Source organism: Triticum aestivum, chromosome 4D (assembly GCF_018294505.1).
Source record: "Triticum aestivum cultivar Chinese Spring chromosome 4D, IWGSC CS RefSeq v2.1, whole genome shotgun sequence".
Taxonomy (NCBI): Eukaryota; Viridiplantae; Streptophyta; class Magnoliopsida; order Poales; family Poaceae; genus Triticum; species Triticum aestivum.
Window position 1 is genome coordinate 248,783,896 of NC_057805.1, and position 20,741 is coordinate 248,804,636.

The following is a 20,741-nucleotide window of genomic DNA, read 5'->3' on the forward strand; positions in this document are numbered from 1 at the left end:
AGATGCGCGGTCATGTTGTGCATGACGTTTGTGACCCGTTGTGGCACACGGCATGGCACATGTGCCGGACTGGATGCCTAGACGTATGTGACAAGAGGGAACGTTCCCGTGGCCCGACGAGGACGTTGGTTCCTCTGAGTGGGGGTATATGTGATAGCCTGGCTTATTAGGGATGATAGACTACTCATATCAATAAGGAATTCCTTCTTTTCCGGGAGCCCATTTGGACAGAACTCCAAAGTTAAGCGTGCTCAGCTTGGACTAGTTTCAAGATGGGTGACCAACCAGGAAGTTGCTCCCATGTGCGCACGAGTGAGGACAAAGTGCGCAGAAAATACTACTATTGATTTGTGGGGCCAGTCTAGATCCCGCCAGGAGTAACGACCACCGGCGGGTGTGTCCGGGGCGTGACAAAACCCAAAGTCTAAACGACGCCCTAAGAGTTGTATATATGGAGGAAGAGGGTGGTATTTCGTGGCCCTTGTAGGAGGGGTCCTAAACCAACCCTAACTCTTGTTTACCCGCACATACAGACTAGAAACAGCCTATACTCAAGTATTTCAAAATTAGGTGGGCCTGGCCCAATAATAAGGTGACGCAGAACCTAGAATACCCTTCGGACAAAATTTATGAAGTGGAATCTTGTATATTTCGTCCAAGTCTTCATGCACTCATTATGGTGGCTTCAAGGTCCTAAAATCATCACTTGTAACTCCGTTCTTGTTCCCCTTGCGCATGCCATCATCTCCATGCTTGAACTTGCTCCAAGGTTCATCTTTCTTGTCGAAGCTAGGCCCTTCATTTGTAAGCAAGACAAATGTATCCAATTTAGGCAGCATCATATTGTCATGAACATGAGAATCGTTACCAAGAAATGAAAGTACCTGGTAATTCAGTTAGCATGCGTGAGCTCTAGTAATTGGTCCAGTATGTATAGCAGCAGGGGCTGTGGGTGTACCAATGTGTCGGCATCCTGGGAACGGGGGTACCCAGACCTGCCTACCTACGGCCCAAAACGCAGCTCCACCAACGGCCTGGTACGGCCTATCTTCGGTGACAACCACTCAAGACCCTCGAGAGGGGCCAGGCCTCGCGAGGCGGGCAGCGCCAAGACCTCCTTAGGGGCAGCCTCCCTAGGTTGGCTCCCGAGGAGCGGAGATATCTATGCAAGGGGCACCTCGCGAGGTTCACGTGACGTGAGCCATGACGACCAAGGCCAGGTAGGCGCCAGCGGGCGCAGTGTGCCAGTTTCCTCTTTGGTGCTAAAGAGGCAAGCGCAGGCGAGGAGTCCCAAGGCATCAGACAATGGTTTCCATATCGGTGCAACGACACCAAGACCAGCAGGACAGCAGGATAGAGGTCACCGCGGAGCCTACGGCAACATCACCACTAGAGCCTTTGGCAGGCGAAGACCACCTTTTGTCAGGATAGCTTGTACTAGTTGTGCCCCTTCAAATTTGGCCCTTGTGGGATCCCTTCCCGCCTAATATTGGGGAAGAGGACCCGGGCCTCTATAAATAAGACTAGCCATCACCTTAGAAAGGGGACGGATCATTCAGACCACCCACACACTCACCAGCTCACCAAGATCAAGAACACCTCTCCTCGGGAGGCTGTTCATACCTTGTACTTGTTCATCCTCAGCCTACGAGGCAATCCACCACCACCACACTAGAGTAGGGTATTACACCGCAACGGTGGCCCGAACCAGTATGAACCCTCATGTCTCGTGTTCTTTTGGTTCGTGGACCTAGGCCTTGAGATCTTTGTGCGAGCGAGCTAGGAAGAGAGTGTTCTTCGTGAGCCACGGGACGGATTGCTAAATGGGCTATTGAGCTGCTCCCGTTCGACATAATATACAAACCACGGCGAGCCATCAAGTCACAAGTACTGGCTGATTTCGTTGCCGAATGGACAGAAGCCGAACTCCCTAAAGAGTACGGCGCGTACTCCAATTGGATTATGCACTTTGACTGCTCTAAAATGCTGGCTGGTCTGGGGGCTGGCGTCGTCCTAACATCCCCCACCGGAGATACAGTCCAATACGTACTCCAAATACTATACACAGACTCCAACAACGCAGCAGAATATGAGGCCCTGTTACATGGTCTCCGGATGGCAGTCTCCATGGGCATTCAACGCCTGGAGGTGCGTGGGGACTCGAACCTCGCAATATCTCAAATAAATGGGGTCTTCAACGCCAAGGATCCAAAAATGGCAGCTTATCGCAATGCCGTCCTCAAAATGTCAGCTCGGTTTGAGGGGCTTGAATTCGACCATGTGGTCCGGGAAAACAATCAGGCGGTGAATATCCTCGCCCGCATTGGCGCTAAGCACGACCTTGTCCCACCTAATATCTTCTTGGAAAGGCTGTTTAAGCCATCTGTGGTATGGGAAGGAGAGACCGGTAAAAATAGTCCGGACTCGGCCACAACACCAGATACCGAAACCTCTGACATAATCGGAGGCTCTGCCACCGAAATAACACCTTCCGCCCACGTAATAATCGCTGTCATCGCCCCGTGGACAGAACCATTCCTGGCCTACCTAACTAGGCAGGAACTACCCGAGGACCCAAACGAGGCGAGTTGCATTGTGCGGCGGTCTAAAGCCTACAAGGTCCACGAGGGAGAGCTTTATAAGAAAAGCGCTACCGGAGTCTTTCAAAGGTGCATCTCCGAAGAGGAAGGGCGGCAACTTTTGGTAGAAATTCATGCTGGACTTGGCGGCCACCACGCCGCAGCTCGGGCCCTTGTAAGCAAGGCCTGCCGTACAGGTTTCTACTGGCCGACGGCCCGAGCAGACGCACAGGACCTCGTTCAACGTTGCGTCGGTTGCCAGCTTTTTGCAACCAAAGCCATATGCCGCCTACCGCTCTCCAAACAATCCCCATTACTTGGCCCTTTGCGGTCTGGGGGCTTGATATGGTCGGACCCCTCAAAGGGGGAAGCCATAAGAAAAAAGACTTATTGGTCATGGTGGATAAATTCACCAAATGGATAGAAGCCAAACCAGTTAGAACGGCCGAATCCGGACCAGTGATAGACTTCATATCCGGGGTTGTACACCGTTATGGCGTTCCCCACAGCATCATCACCGATAACGGCTCGAACTTTACAACCGACGAGGTAAAACTTTGGTGCAGCAACATGGGCATCAACCTCGATTATGCTTCTGTCTATCACCCGCAAACTAATGGTCAAGTCGAGCGCGCAAACGGTCTTATCATGAGGGGCATTAAACCCAGATTACTGCGATCCTTGAAGGAATCCGATACGCATTGGGTAGAGGAGCTCGACTACGTACTATGGGGGCTGCGGACCACGCCAAATCGCACTACCGGATACACACTATTTTTTATGGTGTACGGCGCAGAGGCGGTACTGCCCTGCGACATAATTCATGACTCACCTCGAGTGCACATGTGTGAAGAGAAAGAAGCCGAGCATGATCGGCAGGACAATTTGGACGCCCTGGAGGAGGAGCATGATGTGCCAAAAGCCCGTTCCGCATTCTATTAGCAACGGGCTCGAAGGTACCAGAGCAGAGAAGTACGGGCCAAAACTTATAACATTGACGAACTCGTTCTACGCCTACCGGAGAAGAAAAAGAACAAGCTCAAGCCCAAATGGGAAGGTCCCTTCGTTATTGACCAAGTTCTGACCGGTGGAGCGTACCGTCTGCGGGATGCATCGGACAATCGACTCGAGCCAAACCCATGGAATGCAGCCAGACTCCGAAGGTTCTACGCCTACTGCCGGACTCTGTGTTCCTCTCCTTACCTCTGTCAATTTTTTATATTCGTTATCTGTCTTTTATTTCTTTCTTTCTTCCCTTTTTTCTTCAAGGCCTTAAAAGGCTAAAATGTGTCTTGACTACACAATCTAGATGCCCTAGCCGCGCTCATGATACCTGGGGGCTTCTTATACAGAAGCTTAATATAGCTGCGTTCCAGGCTCTAGGCCCCACACATGTGTTACTTTTCACATGTACCTTTTTTCGCCATTATATGCATCGATTTGACTTAAGTTTTGGCCAAGCTGGGTTGCCTGGCTCTTGTGTTTATGCCCTACGTTCCCGTTAATTCGGCTAGGGCAAGCACATCTGCGATTGTTACTATCGGGTCAGCCGGATGTGTACCTCAGACTGGGTGAAGCCGAAAGCTAGGGTTCTTAAGGAAATATTCGGTCGGTGAACAAAAAACGATTTCTATTTATTGTACTACATGCCCCCAGAAGTTTATATCATGCGTCTCTTTCCGCAGTCCGGACATGCACATTAATGCATGCGTACCCAGGGAAAGGAACCCTTAATGGAACTATTATCCCTGGAAGATGTTTCTTACTATCCATGTAATATAACGTAGCTAGTTGGGTACTTGTCTGTTCAAGCACTCATGACCCCTACGCCTGGTTCCACGCATATCCCGGTTTTTACATAACTGAGCGGGTATTTGGATACACTCCGGACTGTCGGATCCAGAGGTTGAAGCGAAGGGTCCGCCATGACAAATGATTTACAATCCGGCTAGGGACAATATATGTCACTTGAAGTACACAGTCACTTAGACTGACTAAATTCTTCTTCTATATCATCCAACAGGCTGTCTAGCCTACAGTCCTGTTGAGAATACTTTCCCGTGGCCCGGGCTAATTCTACCTGGTGATAAACCAAACTGACGGGGATCTCTTTCCCGTCAGGCCCAATAGGTTCGACCTCGGCCATGTGGTTCGGGTCAGCCTTGGTATATCGCGTCTTCACCATGGCCCAGGCTTCCCTTGCACCTTGTCGGCAGGCTGATATCTTCCATAATCGGAAGCGCCGCTGCGCTCCCTTGAGCTTTTCTACAAGCTCTCTCATGCCTCCTGGCAGGGAGGCGGATGGCCACAAGGCTTGGGCAACGCCCTGCATCACCTGTCGTACTTGTTCGTGCAGTTGTGAGAGCTCTGGCAGAAGATCGCCTGTAGACCCGGGCATCTCCTCTGCGGGATGACCCGTCAGCATACCTACAGATATAACTCTGTCATCCGATTTGTTCGCTGAACTCTTTAAAAGTTCGTTCAAGCACTTACTGAAAATGCCGCGTCGAAGCCTCTTATTCTCCTTTACGCAGTCAGCAAGCTGGGCTCGAACATCTTTCAGTTCAACGCCCAGCCGGGTATTGGCGTCTTGGAGCTCATTTTTCTCCCGCCTAACCCGTGTAACCACGCGCTCGCCAGCCTTTAGCTGTCGGTTAGCATGTTGCTCATCCCCTCGCACGACCTCCGGATTCACTTCGGAGTCATCTGCAGAATCTATTGTTAGATTTGCACGCATGCCGCATACTGCCTGGTACATGACATTCTTTGCAATGGAAACAAGTGTTACTTGATGGGGCCTTCTCGGACTCCTTCACTGCGGCAACTGCGGCCTGAAGCTGGGGTTTGCACTCCTCCAGCTCTTGAGACAACTGGGTATTCTTCTCCGTGAGACCTATGCAAACAATGATCCTTAAATCAGTTATGCCAACTGTTTCAAGTCTCAAGGGCTACTGATATACATAATTATTAGATTTTCTTACCCGTATATCCTTTACATACTGGTCTGTGGCTCTGGCAAGACCATTTTGAGCAGCTCGGATGTACGCGTCTCCTTAGTTGAAGGCATCGAACGCCTCTTGGGAGAAACAAGTGTCACGGAGTACGGCCCGGCGACGCCGGTGATTCATGGCGCTCTCCACTTCGGAATTTGTAGCGGATAGCCTATCCGCATCCTCTGTAGGAGGATCATCCGGCGTTGCCCCATGTTAGCGTCCGCCTCTAAGTCCGGCTCTGGAGCCCGACTGGTGGAGGCGTGACTGGCAACCTCTCTGGATATAGTCCAACGAGCATTTTTCCTACTAGGAAACATGGGTGTTATTATATTTTAAAAGACGACCACCACGGAGCGGGGTTCTCTTTTATACCTCTGCGATGGCGTCTCAGTCCTGACCACCTTCCTTTTAAGCCTACCCGGCTTCGGTGCCCCTTGCTGGTGAGTCACTTCGGGTTCGGCATGGCGTCCCGAGGGCCTTCCCTGTAAAACACCATATGTGTGTTGTAGGTGAAGTGCAGAAGAAGGGACCCTTCTTGGAAGTTAGGACTCCAGTTTTACTTACATGCGATGCAAGGAGTAGTCCCGGATAATCGGCTATGATGGCCACCATGGCACCGTCGCAGCTTAATTGATAGAACTTCCTGTCAATAAGCTCCACAAATGTGTCCGGATCTTCTTCAAGTCCGGGGTCGAGGGCCCGGTCAGGGTCCTCCGGTTGTGGAGGCGGGCTGTGGACCTCCCTTGCAGCTTTTCGCAGTTCCTACTATGAAATGGCAAGGTAAATACTTATGACGAAGAATGCGGGAAGGTTGGGAGTAAAAAGTAGCAGCTCACCCAGCTTGGAGGGTTCTACATGGAGAATCCATCCCATGGCTTGATGCGGATGAAATCCTCTTCCTCTCCTTTGTACAAATCAGACAGAATTTTTGCTAGAGCAGCGACTGAGTCCGGTCCCTTACGACCGCAGCGGGTGGCATCGTCTTCTCCGTTGAAGTGCCACATGGGTTGCCCCCGATATTGAAGTGGCTGCACCCCCCGCATTATACATATTGACATGACCTCGATTACTATCAATCCTGACTGGGCCAGCGTCTTTATCCGACCCATCAGGTAAAGGACTTCCCCGTTATCTTCCTCCTGAGGGCTCCGAAGGCGCCAGCTGCCGCGTTTCTTCAAGGGAGCGTTGTCGAACTCAGAAAGGCCCATCCGAATAGGGTCCAGAAGGGGGACGTCCTCCATATAAAACCACTCCGAAGGCAAGTCTTCGGATGTCTTCTTCGGAGTACCGGACAGGTATCCGGTCCCGGCGATGCGCCATATTTCGGCTCCGCCCACTTGATATATTGACCCCTCCTGTGTACGGGGTACGAGGCAGAATAGCCTCTTCCATAGCTCGAAATGAGCTTCGCAGCCCAGAAACAACTCGCAAAGGGTGGCATAGCCAGCGATGTGTAATATGGAGGCAGGAGTAAAGTTATGCAGCTGGAGGCCGTAGAACTCCAGGTGCCCGCGGAGGAACGGATGAATTGGAAATCCAAGCCCTCTTAATAAGCAAGGGACAAGGCATACCCGCTCCACCATGGATGGGTTGGAAAAGCTCTCCGCTTGCTCCCCGCCATTGTAGGTGGCGAGCCCCGCTCGAACGGGGACCATATACGCTGGAGGGAGAAATCCCCGGGTCTGTAACTCTACTAATTGGCTGTGAGGGACGGCACACTTCTTCCAATAGCCGGGCTTAGGGCTCCAGGAGGGAGAGGAGGAGCTGCGATGGCCAGCCATGTTGGAATGGATTTTTCCGGGCGCGCTCCGATGGATACTCGCCGTGGGAGGATGGTGTGATTTGGATCTAAGAATCCCCGTCTCTTTAATAAACGATTTACTCACATGGCTAGGGTGGCAAATGTAAAAATGCCCTGGCTTCTCGCATTCGCTCGACACGTGGAAGATAGCCATTATTAGGCGCGGAAGCCGAGGGTTGCAAAATTTATGGGAAGCCGGACACTACTCAACAGGTGCTCAGAATTTGGAGAAGAACCCACCTTGCAATGCCGAAGACAATCTGCGCGCCGGACTCATCGTCATTGAAGCCAGGTTCGAGGGCTACTGAGGGAGTCCTGGATTAGGGGGTCCTCGGACAGCCGGACTATATACTTTAGCTGGACTGTTGGACTATGAAGATACAAGATTGAAGACTCCGTCCCGTGTCCGGATGGGACTCTCCTTGGCGTGGAAGGCAAGCTTGGCAATACGGATATGTAGATCTCCTCCCATGTAACCGACTCTGTGTAACCCTAGCCCCCTCTGGTGTCTATATAAACCGGAGGGTTTAGTCCGTAGGACAACAACAATCATACCATAGGCTAGCTTCTAGGGTTTAGCCTCTACGATCTCGTGGTAGATCAACTCTTGTAATACTCATATCATGAAGATCAATCAAGGAGGAAGTAGGGTATTACCTCCATCGAGAGGGCCCGAACCTGGGTAAACATCGTGTCCCCCGCCTCCTGTTACCATCCGCCTTAGACGCACAGTTCGGGACCCCCTACCCGAGATCCGCCGGTTTTGACACCGACATGCACCCCAGAGTTCGAACCTCAAGGGTTTTCCGAAACCCACGATCCGACATTTGGTGCGCAAGGTAGGGAGTGCACCGAAGCCCCTCTTCCGTCGGTCGACCCGTGGACACACCGCGGTTCCGATGTCGGATGACCCGAGGACTCACGCCGACCATTGGGCTCCTTGGCCCGGCCGGGCGGCGCCGTTCGCCCAAGAAGACCCCAACTCCGCACTCCAGGCGGCCCGCACACCGCCGAACGACGCCGGACACGGGCGGCACGGACCGACGCCTCCCACCCTCGCACCACAGCGCACGCGAGCCACTGCGAGATCCTCAGGCTACGCCGCGGCAAGGACACCACACACCCGACGGGAACAAAGCGAACATGCGAGCTGTGCTCATCGTGGCGCGGGAGCTGTTGTGGTGCCGGCTGGCGGAGAGCGGCCACGACGCGCTGCTGGAGCGCGTCGCTGAACTGTTGGACACTACATCCAGGGGTACGCCACCTTACTTCTCCTTTCCTACACCTCAAGTTGTGGCCGGATCCCAAGGCGGGCCCTGTCGCGCTCGCATGCTCCCGGGTGCACCAGGACGGTTCGACGACGTCAGCACGGCCGACGGCGCCGTTCATCCGGTCGCGCCTGCACTTCCCCCGGGTGGTGTGGGTCTGGGCGTCTGCCCATGCGGCCCTACTGGGGCGCCACCCAATAGCCACCAGGGGGATGCGCAGGGCCCGCGGCGCAAGGCGCAGGTCACCTAGGCGAGGGTTCCGGAGCGGCAACTATGGAAGCCTATGTGCCCCTCATGGTGCACCAGGGGTACACGCCGGAGGATGACCCTGCTCATTTCTTGAGCTGGGCTGGGAAGAAGAGATGCTGGGAGTTGAGGCCTTCCACGAGCCGCCCAGGAGCCTCATCGACCCCGCCAACGACAACAATCGCAGGGTACCACTGATATCTCAGGAGCAGGCTTATGCTAACCATGGTTCGCAGGTGGACCAGGCCACAGCGGCGGACGGGGACCCCAGGGTGGCAACCCCGCTCCAACAGGGGTGGCGCACTGGGGGCTGCGCTGGAGGGGTCTGGAGCTAGGCCCTCCCCCGCGCCGCACGGAGCAAGGCGCTGCCCGGAGGTAGGTCCTCTGCCGGGGAGGCGCCGGCGAGCCCTTCCCCCCGGCAGAGGGCCCGTGGTCACCGAGGGCGCCGCTAGCGTCCCCCTTGCCCCTTGGCACCATCCTGGTTTCCGGACGCCCCAACGGTGGTCGGGGGTGGCGCAGGGCAGGGCCCTCATATGGCAATATGAAGTAAGGCTCACGCCTGTGAAGGTCTCCACCCGTGACACTCTCACGTAATAATGAGTGGGGTTGTACATGCCCCGGAGTCTCCGGACAGCCGCCCTCGGGCCTCGGGGGCTCCCGCCCACGTCCTAGTGGAAGCACCATGCTCCGCGCTGGCCGTCGACACTGTCCCCCAATGACTATGCTCACAGCCAGTGAAAGCACTTAGCTCCGCGCTGGTGAGAAGACAAGAAGACTAGCTAGGTGCCGGACGCGGCCATTTTCTTTTCTTCCCCCTGTTTTCTGTAGCTCTATTCGCTTCTTCCCTTTTTGGATTGAACTCAGGGTCTTTTCTGCCATCAAGCGTGGGGGGATTCTTCTCTCATTGTGACGATTTCTTGCGTCTTGGTTGCGTGTTTTGTTCCGAGGCTCACGCCTGCCAATTCCCCCCCTTGCGAGCATCTCGTGATCGGGGGCAGGGCGTGGTGTGCGCACAACAGCCGCTCTCGGGCAAACCTGGATGGTCACAAGCCGCCACCGCGCGCATGCCCTGCCATAGTCTGGCATCCGCTCCTCGCGAGGCTCTCACGGGCGAGACGGCAGGCCCCTCGGGAGATCAAAACCTCGTGAGCCCAGGAGGAGCTCCTCTCAGGAGAAGGGCGCATCAGCAACCTCGAGGACCGCACAAGGCCTGCCAAGACCATGGTAAATCACAACAACAACCCGGTTGAAGGGTTCGCGAGTTCACAAAAACACATTCCAGGCCCGGCGTAAAGGAAAATGAAAAATATCATTTTACATGCACGAGGGGCTCCCCCTCCAAAATGCTCTCATGCTCTGCGGGGTTGTTCCCAAGTCTCTGCATGCAGGTTCAAGCGAAGGAACGTGGGTTCAGTTGGACATCTTGCTCACAACGTCGTCTTAGTCGCTCTCGTGCGCGCTGCTGCGCCGTCGCTGGAGTCGTCTTCGCCGTCGTCGACCGCACAGTCTTCATCCGCCGTAATCACCACTGCGTCATACTCAGTGGCAAATGCCCTGACTAGGGCATCCACGTGATTATCCACCCAGTGCGCCAGGTTGTCACGAATAACCCCGGGCACTGGGGCAATGGCGGCATCAAAGTCAAAAAGGGGGTCGCGGTCCTGGAGGTGGCTGAAGACACGGGAGAACGTGCGCCCAAGGAGGCCTCGGCTGCTCTCTTCAACAAGCTCGTGAGCCCTTGCGGCCTGGTCCTCCAGGCGCATCACAATCTCGGTGAAGAAGCAGAGATGACTGGCGTAGTCCTCCACGCGGGGATGAGGGACGTTCTCCTCGCAGATAGAGCCCAATGTCCGGTTGGCCCTCACTCTGAGGTCCTGGAGCATGGGGGCGTGCTCGCGCTGTAGCGTCTGTCGGCGGCACGCCTCCTCCCTGTTCTGCTGCGCTAGGGATGCCACACCGTCGATCTGCTACTGGAGCGAGAGCAGATCCACACGAGCCTCGGCCAGATCGGCCTGGGCGGAGGACAGGGCCTCCGAAACGGCCTTCTCGTGCCGTTCTGCCTCGTCCAACCTCGCCCTGAGGGCGGCGGTCCTGCCGTCAGCTCCGGCCTCGGAGAGCTTCGACTTCAGATCATACTTGTTGGCAAGGTCCGCACGAGCTTCCGCTACTCTCCGATCAACCTCCTCCTGGATCTTGGCTTCGCGCGCAGTGGCGGCATCTCTGGCCATGGACACCTGGTGCTCCCTCGTTTCTAGCCGCTCGATCTCGAGGCTGCTCTTCGAGGCTTCCAGCGCCAACGCTTCCTCATGCTTCAGGATCTCCTTCTCTTTGAGGGGCGCTCCCCTCATCGACGCCAAGGTGGCCCGGCGCGCCTTGATCTGCTCCTCCAGGGCGGTCCTCAAGGCCTGGAGCTCGCGCTCCTGCTTCTCGTCATTCTCTCGATGGTGGTCGGCCTCCTTCACTTCTTCAAGGGCCGAGCGCTAGCCTCGAGAGAGGCCGCGAGTTCCGCTGCGGCCTTTGCCTTGTCGCGCCCGTGCTGAAGCTGCCCAAGGTTGATGGCGACCTTCAATTGGTGCCACTCATGAGCCAGGGCGGAGGTCCCCTGTCTCGAGTCGAGCGTCAACCGCCGCGAGCTCCCCTCCAAGGAGGCTTAGCACGCTCATCGCCTCCTACAAGAGCTCATGGCGTACGACGCGACGACCACGCGGCTGCAGTGCGCGGCCAAGTCCATCCTCCGCGTCGGAGGTCGCAGGGGAAGTTCGAGCTGGCCTGCTTATCCTTGGCAAGGAGAACGAGGCCGCCGCCTTCTCCGCCACCTCGTGGGCCTCGGCAAAGGTGCTAGATGATGCGGCCTCACCACCTTAAGATGGGGCCGGTGCTGGGGACGCCCAGCTGCCAGCGATGACCAACGGAGGAGTGCTTGGCACGCTGGCTGCGCCCCAGGCCGGAGCGCGAAGAAGTGACGCCAAGAAGGACGGGTCAAGGCCCCAGGTTGACGCGTCCGCCTCCGAGGCGGGCCCCGGGTCCGACGCAGTGGTCCAGCAAGCAGAGCTCAAGGTCAATGATGAGCCGGTGGCCGGTGAGGGCCGCACCTCAAGAGATTTCACCGTTCCAGCCGAGGGAAACCTGAAGATCGTTGGTCAGAAAAGGATGCAGCACTCAAGAAATCACGCATATGAGGTACTTACTCGTCTTTGGCAATGTATTTCCTCTGCTTCAGCGGCCGGTGCGTGCCTCCATTGCAGCTTGGAGAAACCTTCCTCTTGCGGACTGCCCCAAAATTCACGCGAAGTTGACCAAAGCCCTGGGTGTGGCCACCGCCGCCTTGGGCAGTTGGCGGGGTTCCTGAGGGGGCGGCCTCGGGAGCGCCCGCCTGCGTCGGCCCCACGACCGCCACCTCAGGACGACTTGCCCGAGCCTCGGGAGCCTTCACCCCAGGGGCCCCAGACCGCATCGACCATCCTGCTGCCGCTTCGGGAAGGCTCGCCCAAGCCTCAGGAGCCGCAGCCTCAGGGACCTCGATTGGCGTCGCTTCCACGGTGGCCACTTTGCTAGCGCTCGACGGTGCTCGGCCTCTGCACCAGCTTCTGGGGCGAGCGCTAAGGTGACGGCAGGCAGGGGGGACACGAAGACGGGGCTTTCGCGCAGCCCCACAAGACCAACTGGGCGCAGCCCCCATTCATCCAAGGGAGGCATCTACTTCACGAACTCCACCTTGTTCGAGCAGCAGTACAGAAGGCAGCCTTCCTCTGGCAGATTAGCTGGCGTTGGGTCGCCTATCAGGAGCTCCAGCACTGTGTGCTACGCCTTGGGAGGAAGAGTAGGCACATGGAGCCTCATGGGGTCCCCGTAGCCGGAGAAGGCCCACATCGGTCGGGAGTGGTGCTGGAGTGGAGCAATGCGACATCAGATGAACTCCTTCACCACCATAGGCGCCGTCACCCCAAGGTCCTTCAGCTTGGCTAGCCGACACCAGACATGGGTGAGCCGTCGGTCGGCAAGCTTTGCGTGTCCCCAGCCGGAGCTTGGGGCGGCTGGAATGCGCGGGAGCAGTAGCAGGGGGCTGAGCACGCCAGCATCCTCAAATACCCACCGCTTCTGGAAACCATCCACGACCGGCGAGAGCTCGAAGTCAATCCCCTAGCCGGCCGTCGCTACAACGGCCTGGAGGGATACACACCCCGAGCGCTAGAGAGCGTCCGTCAGATGCAGCGAGAAAAAGTGGCGAAGCAACGCCACAGAAGGAGCAATGCCCACCATGGCTTCGCAGACGAAGGCGAAGACCACAAGGAGGATGATGGATTGGGGGTCGAGGTGCAGCACATTGATCTGATAATGCAAAAGCACAGCGTTGAAGAAATCGGAGAAGGGGGGAATCAAGCCAGCCCAGAGGCGTGAAGATGGATGTGGATCTCAGTGGCCGTCCTATCAATTGTGGCACGGGAAGCAGGCCAAGCCTTCGTCGCCCCCACTCATTGGAATTGGCAACAAGCATTGGGCAAACCTTGTCCATCGCCTCCTGGTTGAGCACCATCGACCGCTCGATGGCGGGCTCGAAGAACGGCGGCACGGGGGCTGAGGTACGGGACTTCTTCTTCCCCTTCTTCTTCCGGCTTGGTGCCATTTCGGTGGGGAGGCTTGGTGTCGGATTGGACCCGGGGGAAGGATCCACTGTTTTCCAGAAGATGGGAGAACTGCAAAATGCGCTGCCAGTAATGGGAGCGGAGCTATGTAGACAACGGTGGCCGCCTAGCCAGGCGGAAGTCAAGGCTGCGTGGGGAAGTGGAGGCGCCCACGTACCATCCGTCGCCACGCGTCTGTCAAGGCCGCAGGCGGTTGGGGCCCGCGGTGCTCCGCACTTGCCCCTTGGCTTCACCTCGAAGCCAAGTCCAAGCGCGCCTTGGGCCCGGGGGCTACTGTCGGTGTCCTGGGAATGGGGGTACCCAGACCTGCCTGCCTGCGGCTCGCGACGTGCCTCCACCAACGGCCTGGCACGGCCCATCTTCGGTGACAACCACTCAAGACCCTCGCGAGGGGCCAGGCCTCGCGAGGCACACAACGCCAAGACCTCCTTAGGGGAAGCCTCACTAGGCTGGCTCCCGAGGAGCAGAGATATCTAATCAAGCGGCACCTCACGAGGTTCACATGACGTGAGCCATGACGACCAAGGCCAGGCGGGCGCCAGTGGGCGCAGTGTGCCAGTTTCCTCTTTGGTGCTAAAGAGGCAAGCGCAGGCGAGGAGTCCCGAGGCATCACGCAAGTGTTGCCATATCAGTGCAACGAGACCAAGACCAGCAGGACGGAGGTCACCGCGGAGCCCACGACAGCGTCACCACCAGAGCCTTTGGCAGGCGAAGACCATGTTTTGCCAGGATAGCTTGTACTAGTTGTCCCCCTTAAAACTTGGCCGTTGTGGGTTCCCTTCCCGCCTAATATTTGGGAAGAGGACCCGGGCCTCTATAAATAGGACTAGCCATCACCATAGAGAGGGGATGGATCATTCAGACCACCCACACACTCACCAGCTCACCAAGCTCAAGAACACCTCTCCTCGGGAGGCTGTTCATACCATGTACTTGTTCATCCTCAGCCTACGAGGCAATCCACCAGCACCACACTGGAGTAGGGTATTACACCACAATAGTGGCCCGAACCAGTATAAACCCTTGTGTATCGTGTTCTTTGGGTTCGTGGAGCTAGGCCTTCAGATCGTTCTGTGAGCGAGCTAGGAAGAGAGTGTTCTTCGTGCGCACCCCAGAGTTCAAACCTCAAGGGTTCGCCGGAAACCACGATCCGACACAATGGTATTGATGTCCTCATCAAAAGGTGGATTCATCGTCTTGGCATGTGTTGCGGTGTAGATCATGGTGAGATTCCCGACCATAGTTCGAGCGTGTGTGTACACACATGAATCCCTCCACCGGTTTGAAGCGAGGGAGACTATGCGTCGTGAACCTTTATGTATGGCGTTTCTGGATTGCGAAGCAGGTGCCAAATAGAAGTTGTGCATTGGTATTCAAACATCACACAACACCTCTTTCGCCACACATACAGGCGGTGGTTGTCAGTGCAAAAAAACACCGGGTCCGTTGCCTAGACTATGCACAGGCACGGGAACAAGATTACAGCACCAAGGTCAGAATGGAGCACAAACAATCAGCTCTTCGAAGGACCAACATGCAGCACAAGAAGGCCAAGTCATGCTAGAGGAGCAAGACACTACTAAGGAAGAAACCTCCCTTGCCAGGTAGGCGAGCCTGGCAAGGACAGGATGACCCCTGGAAGCGAGCCTCTGGATCGTCCCGGCAGGCCTGCCAGGACTCGCGAAGGTAGAACCACCTCACCACACCACCTCACCACGACGCACGTCATTGATCGGTGCAGTGTCAAGCTCCAAAGTGACTAACTGGCTGCTATTCGCCAAATGGCAGCCACTTCCTACAGAAAATGTCTCCAAATGACACCCGTCCTGTGACGTGTTCAGCGAGTAGGTGCGAAGCTGGCAAAACAACCTGGCAAAGCTTGCCGGGCAAGCTATGATGTGACATTGAGCGGCGCATTTAATGCGCTCTGCGAGCCTGCAGAGATAGGTATGATAGCACTGTTTGCTATCTAATCAGTGCATAATGACTGATTTGCCATTGTGGTGACCCCTTTGTTTATAAAAGGAGGTCCAAGGCAACCGTAGAAGGGGTTGGCCACTTGGTTAGCGAATCCACTCCCTCACATTTTCATACGCGCGTAGCCGTTTTGCCCTGAGGCGAACCTGCCGGGCAAGCATGCTACGCCCATCACCATTTTCCACCTTCAATCCACCAAAGCAGGAGTAGGGTTTTACGCCTCACGGCGGCCCGAACCTGGGTAAAAATTGCCTGTGTGATCATTGTCGTGCTATCCCACGCTCCACTGCTCTTTGCGCAATGTGTCATCGCCCCGCCGAACCAGCAAGGGACTCTTGGTCCCATAGGTGGTCGTGGTTTCCCGCGACAGTTGTTGTCCTAGGACACTCGTGCAGTTATCAGCGATGCTCCCATCTGTGGGCCCGCGAGGTCCATAACTTTAACCTATACAACGAGAGAGGTTAATTTTTCCGAGGAGGATTCTTTTTGGTTTGTTTTACGGTAGGAGTATATAGTACGCGTCGAAGATCAACATATATACCACGCGTCGTGAACGTCTCTCCATGTGGGTACTTTACGGTTTCTGAGGCAGTGGCACATTGTCAAAGTTGTGCATTGATTATTGGGCATTCAAACATCATACACCACCTCCATACATATGTTTGGGCCACATGCAAGCAGTCCTTATCCTCTGGCACTCACTCACGTGCTTATTGGCCATGCTTTCCATCTGTGGGCCCACTTAGTCCATCACTTTGACTGACAACGCGAGAGGTTAATTTAACCTAGGAGGCTATTAATTTTTGGCATGTCTTACGGTCATGCTGAGATTACATAGTATAGTCTAGTCGCATGTGTACGCATGAATCCCTCCCACGGGACCGAAATGGGAGGGAGGGGACCAGCACACGACGCGTCGTAAACTTTGCTCCGTGTTGGGACTTTATGGTTTCTGAGGCAGGTGCCACATCAATGTTGTGCATTGGGTACTCAAACATCACACAAAACCTCCATACATATGTTTGGGACACATGTAGGCGGTGGTTGTCTTCAGGCAGTGTCCCTCGTGTGGTTATCGGCGGCAAGCCCATTCCCGAGCCCGCATGGTCGTCCATCACTTCGACCGACAATGAGAGAGGGTACCAAGGTGGATTTCTTATTGGTTCATTTTACGGTATAGGTAGGTCAGGGTGAGATTCAATACCATAGTTTGATCGCACGCTTACACATGCATGAATCCCTCTCTCATCAGCCCGAAGTAGGGGGCGACATACTATGCATCGTCAACCCTCGCTACGTGCATGGAGTTCTGGTTCGAAATCTGCATGGTGCATACCACATTAAAGTTGTGCACTGGTTATTCAAACACCAGACAACACTTCCATACATATGTTTAGGCCACATGTATGTGGTGGTTGTCTTCGGAAACTCCCTCGCGCAGTTATCAGTGGCAACCCATTCGTGGGCCTACATGGACATCCATCACTTCGACCGACAACAAGAGAGGTTACCAACACTACAAATAAAAGACACATTCATGACATTTTGGCCTGAAAGAATTTTTTTCCTGTCCTGCTTATGACACTTCTATGACGGTAATTGTGACAAAACCTGGTATCATCATAGATGTGGTGGGCTCCTACTTCTATGACAAAAAATCATGACAGAAAAATAGGTTTTTCATCTTGGGTGGGCCGGACACGCACCTGCATCACATTGTTTGGGCCGTCCATGACGGAAAAAATCGTGGTAGAAGCGAGGGCGAGGAAAAATATGGGGAGTTCCCGGTTACGGTGGGTGGTCGGGGCCAAGGGATGCACGGAGGTTTGTGCATTTCTCTCATATGTGTACACGCGTGTGTGTGCGAGGCGTTGGGCTCTAACTAAACCCGAGCGACGCGTTCCCTTACTGAACCCGGGTGATTGCACTTGCTACGTTACCAAACCCGAGTGATTCCTTCGCTACTGCTCCTAACTGAACCCGAGCCATCAATCGATCGATCACTGCAGCTGCTGCTTACTGAAGCCGATCGAGCCTGCTGTCTCTTGATGAATAGTGAATGTGAGGGTTGGTTGAATGAGTTGAGACGTACGTGGTTGGGGTTGGCTGAACAGTTCCTGGTGGGGATTGGATGAACAGGAGCCCGTGGTAGTAGGCCGTTCCCGCTGGATAAACATGACACCGAGAGGAGGCCGCCACAGCCGAGCCGGTTGGGGGTGGATGAACACGACCCCGTGGAGGGCTGGTTGAATAGGACCCCGTGGAGAGCTGGATGAACAGTAGCCTATGGCTGAACAGTAGCCGGTGGAGGCAGAAGGAAGACGCAGTGGATGAACAATGCAACTAGAGGCTGAAGGAAGTCGACGGTGGGTGAACAGTAGCCCGTGGAATCCTGTTTTGCAGTATGCCATACCCCTCCCGATGAACAGGACCCCCGTTTCGACCGTATCGCTCCAATACAAGTCCCTTTCCTTCGTTTTGCGGTACGCCAGACCCGTCCTGATGAACAGGATGTCGTTTCGACCATAGCCGGTCGAACACAAGGCCGTTTCCTCCGTACTACGGTCTGCCTGTCCCCGTTTCGGCTGTTCCGTCCAAGCTGGTTTGCTTGCGTTGAACAGGACGCATTCCGACCAAGTTTGTTGGCTCCCGATGAACAGGACGTTGTTTCTCCATTCTGACCCAGCCGGTTAGCTGCCTGGTGAATAAGACGATGTTGCTGCCGTCCGTTGCCTCTCCATGCGCATGAGCCCTGGTCGTACGTATGCGCGAGTAGGTGTTCGAGACCGCACCCGTATGTACGTATGTGTCTGTATTTTTGGCATGTGGCTGCACGTATGTGTACACTGAAAGTACAACTAATCCCCGGGTGGTTTTGGTAATTCATAACAACTATAGCTCATTGAACTAATATCCATTCAAGTTGAACATTTAAGAAAGTTCAATGATTGGAATGACATGGTCTAGAGATGTGGACCCCTCAAAATGCTAAGGACACATATTGGCAAAAGCTCAAGACTCTTCATTTATATTTTAGTGATCGAAGATCACATTGAGTCCATAGGAAAGCCAATACTATTAAAAGGGGATGAGGTGTTGCTTAATGGTCTAGTTGCTCAAAGTGTTTAGTGATATTGCTCCAAAACCCTCAACCACTTTCTCAATTCCAAATATGTCCAAAACTCAAAGTCAAACTCGGCCCCACCGAAACATTCTATTCGGCGCCACCGAGTTCATTTGACTTAGCCACTGCCAGAAACCTTAACTTCTCAGTCACAGCGATACAGATCTCGGTTTCAGCGAGATGGCCTTGCAAACTCTCTATTACCTGTTGTAATTATTTCAGTCTCACCGAAATGTGCAATCGGTCCCACCAAGTTTGCTTGACTAACTATCTGTTTGCTCTTTGTTGAAATTGGTCTCACCGAGTTCAAGCAATCGACTTCACCGAGATGAGGTTTTGCTCTAACCCTAGCACATCGGTCCCACCGAGTTTTTCTAGTCGATCCCACCGAGATTCCTAACGTTCACATTTTGAACTAAATCGGTCTCATCGAGTTCTTCTATTCGGTCTGACTGAGTTGGGTCAAATGTGTGTAACGGTTGGATTTTGTGTGGAGGCTATATATACCCCTCCACCCCTTTCTCCATTTGAGAGAGATCCATCCGAACGTGCCTACACTTCTAGCCTACATTTTCTAAGAGAGAACCACCTAATCATGTGTTGAGATCAAGATATTCCAATCAAACCACAAGAATCTTGATTTCTAGCCTTCCCCAAGTTGCTTTCCTCTCAAATCATCTTTCCACCATATCCAAATTTGTGAGAGAGAGAGTTGAGTGTTGGGGAGACTATCATTTGGAGCACAAGGGCAAGGACTTCATCATCAACACAACATCTATTACCTTTTGGAGAGTGGTGTCTCCTAGATTGGTTAAGTGTCGCTTGGGAGCCTCCGACAAGATTGTGGAGTTGAACCAAGAAGTTTGTAAGGGCAAGGAGATCGCCTACTTCGTGAAGATCTACCCTAGTGAAGCAAGTCCTTCGTGGGCGATGTCCATGGTGGTATAGACAAGGTTGCTTCTTCGTGGAACCTTCATGGGTGGAGCCCTCCGTGGACTCGCGCAACCGTTACCCTTCGTGGGTTGAAGTCTCCATCAACGTGGATGTACCATAGCACCACCTATCAGAACCACGCCAAAAATCTCCGTGTCATCATTGCGTTTGCACTCTCCAAACCCTTCCCTTTACCTTCATATGCAATGTTTTACTATCCACTTCTACACTCTTATAATTGCATGTGTAGGTTGATTGCTTGACTTGTGCCAATTGCTAAAATCTGCCCACAACTAAAATTGGGAAAAGGTTAGATTTTTATTTGGTCAAGTAGTCTAATCACCCCACCGCTAGACCTACTTTCGATCCTACGTACACGGTTTATAAGGGACTGCCTGAACTACTACGTCGGGGGCTCTACTACTACATGTGCCGCTGCTTGCTCGGCCACAGTTCATAGTTGCAGAAAGCCCGATCGACCAGTATGTACATACACGTTCGCAGCCAGAATGACAACACTACGTACGCTTCGACCAGGTGGGTCCCAGCTATCAGGGAGGATAAGGAGGCACTTCCTTGCGTGCAAAGTTATTAATGGTGGGTCCAAGCTGTCAGGGGGAGGATTCATTTTTTCGCGCCTAATATGGAGGCACTTCCTTGCGTCCGAAGATAGAGCTTGTGGGTCGAATCTGTCAAGGGGGGGAACATTTTTTTTGCAAAATACATCTAAGCCAAAATACAAAGACCCTTCCGGTAGGTCCCTGCTTTCAGGTGGAGGAATCATTATTTTGCATGTAATAAGGAGGCACTCCCTTGCCGCGGACATGGACCCAGCTATCGGCCTCTCCACGTACAGTCCTTTTCTGATGTAAGTCGTTCCTTGACCACACCGTGCCAAGAGCACGAAGGCGGTGGACGACGGCGAGGGCTAGGAAGGGAATGACCCGGAGGTGGTGAAGACTCGGCAGTTGTTTCCCACGCGGAGGGGCGTACGAGGGTTTACTGGTTGGGCTACAGTGTGAGGATGCCGTCGCCGGAGAATAACAGGAGGTCTGGGTGAGTACAGGGATGGCCAGGCCAGCGATGGGGGTATGATGGGGCAGAGAGGCCTACGCGGCAGCAGAGCTGGCCAGGGGAGGCTGGAGCAGGCGGCACGACTGACACTGGTTTTGACGGC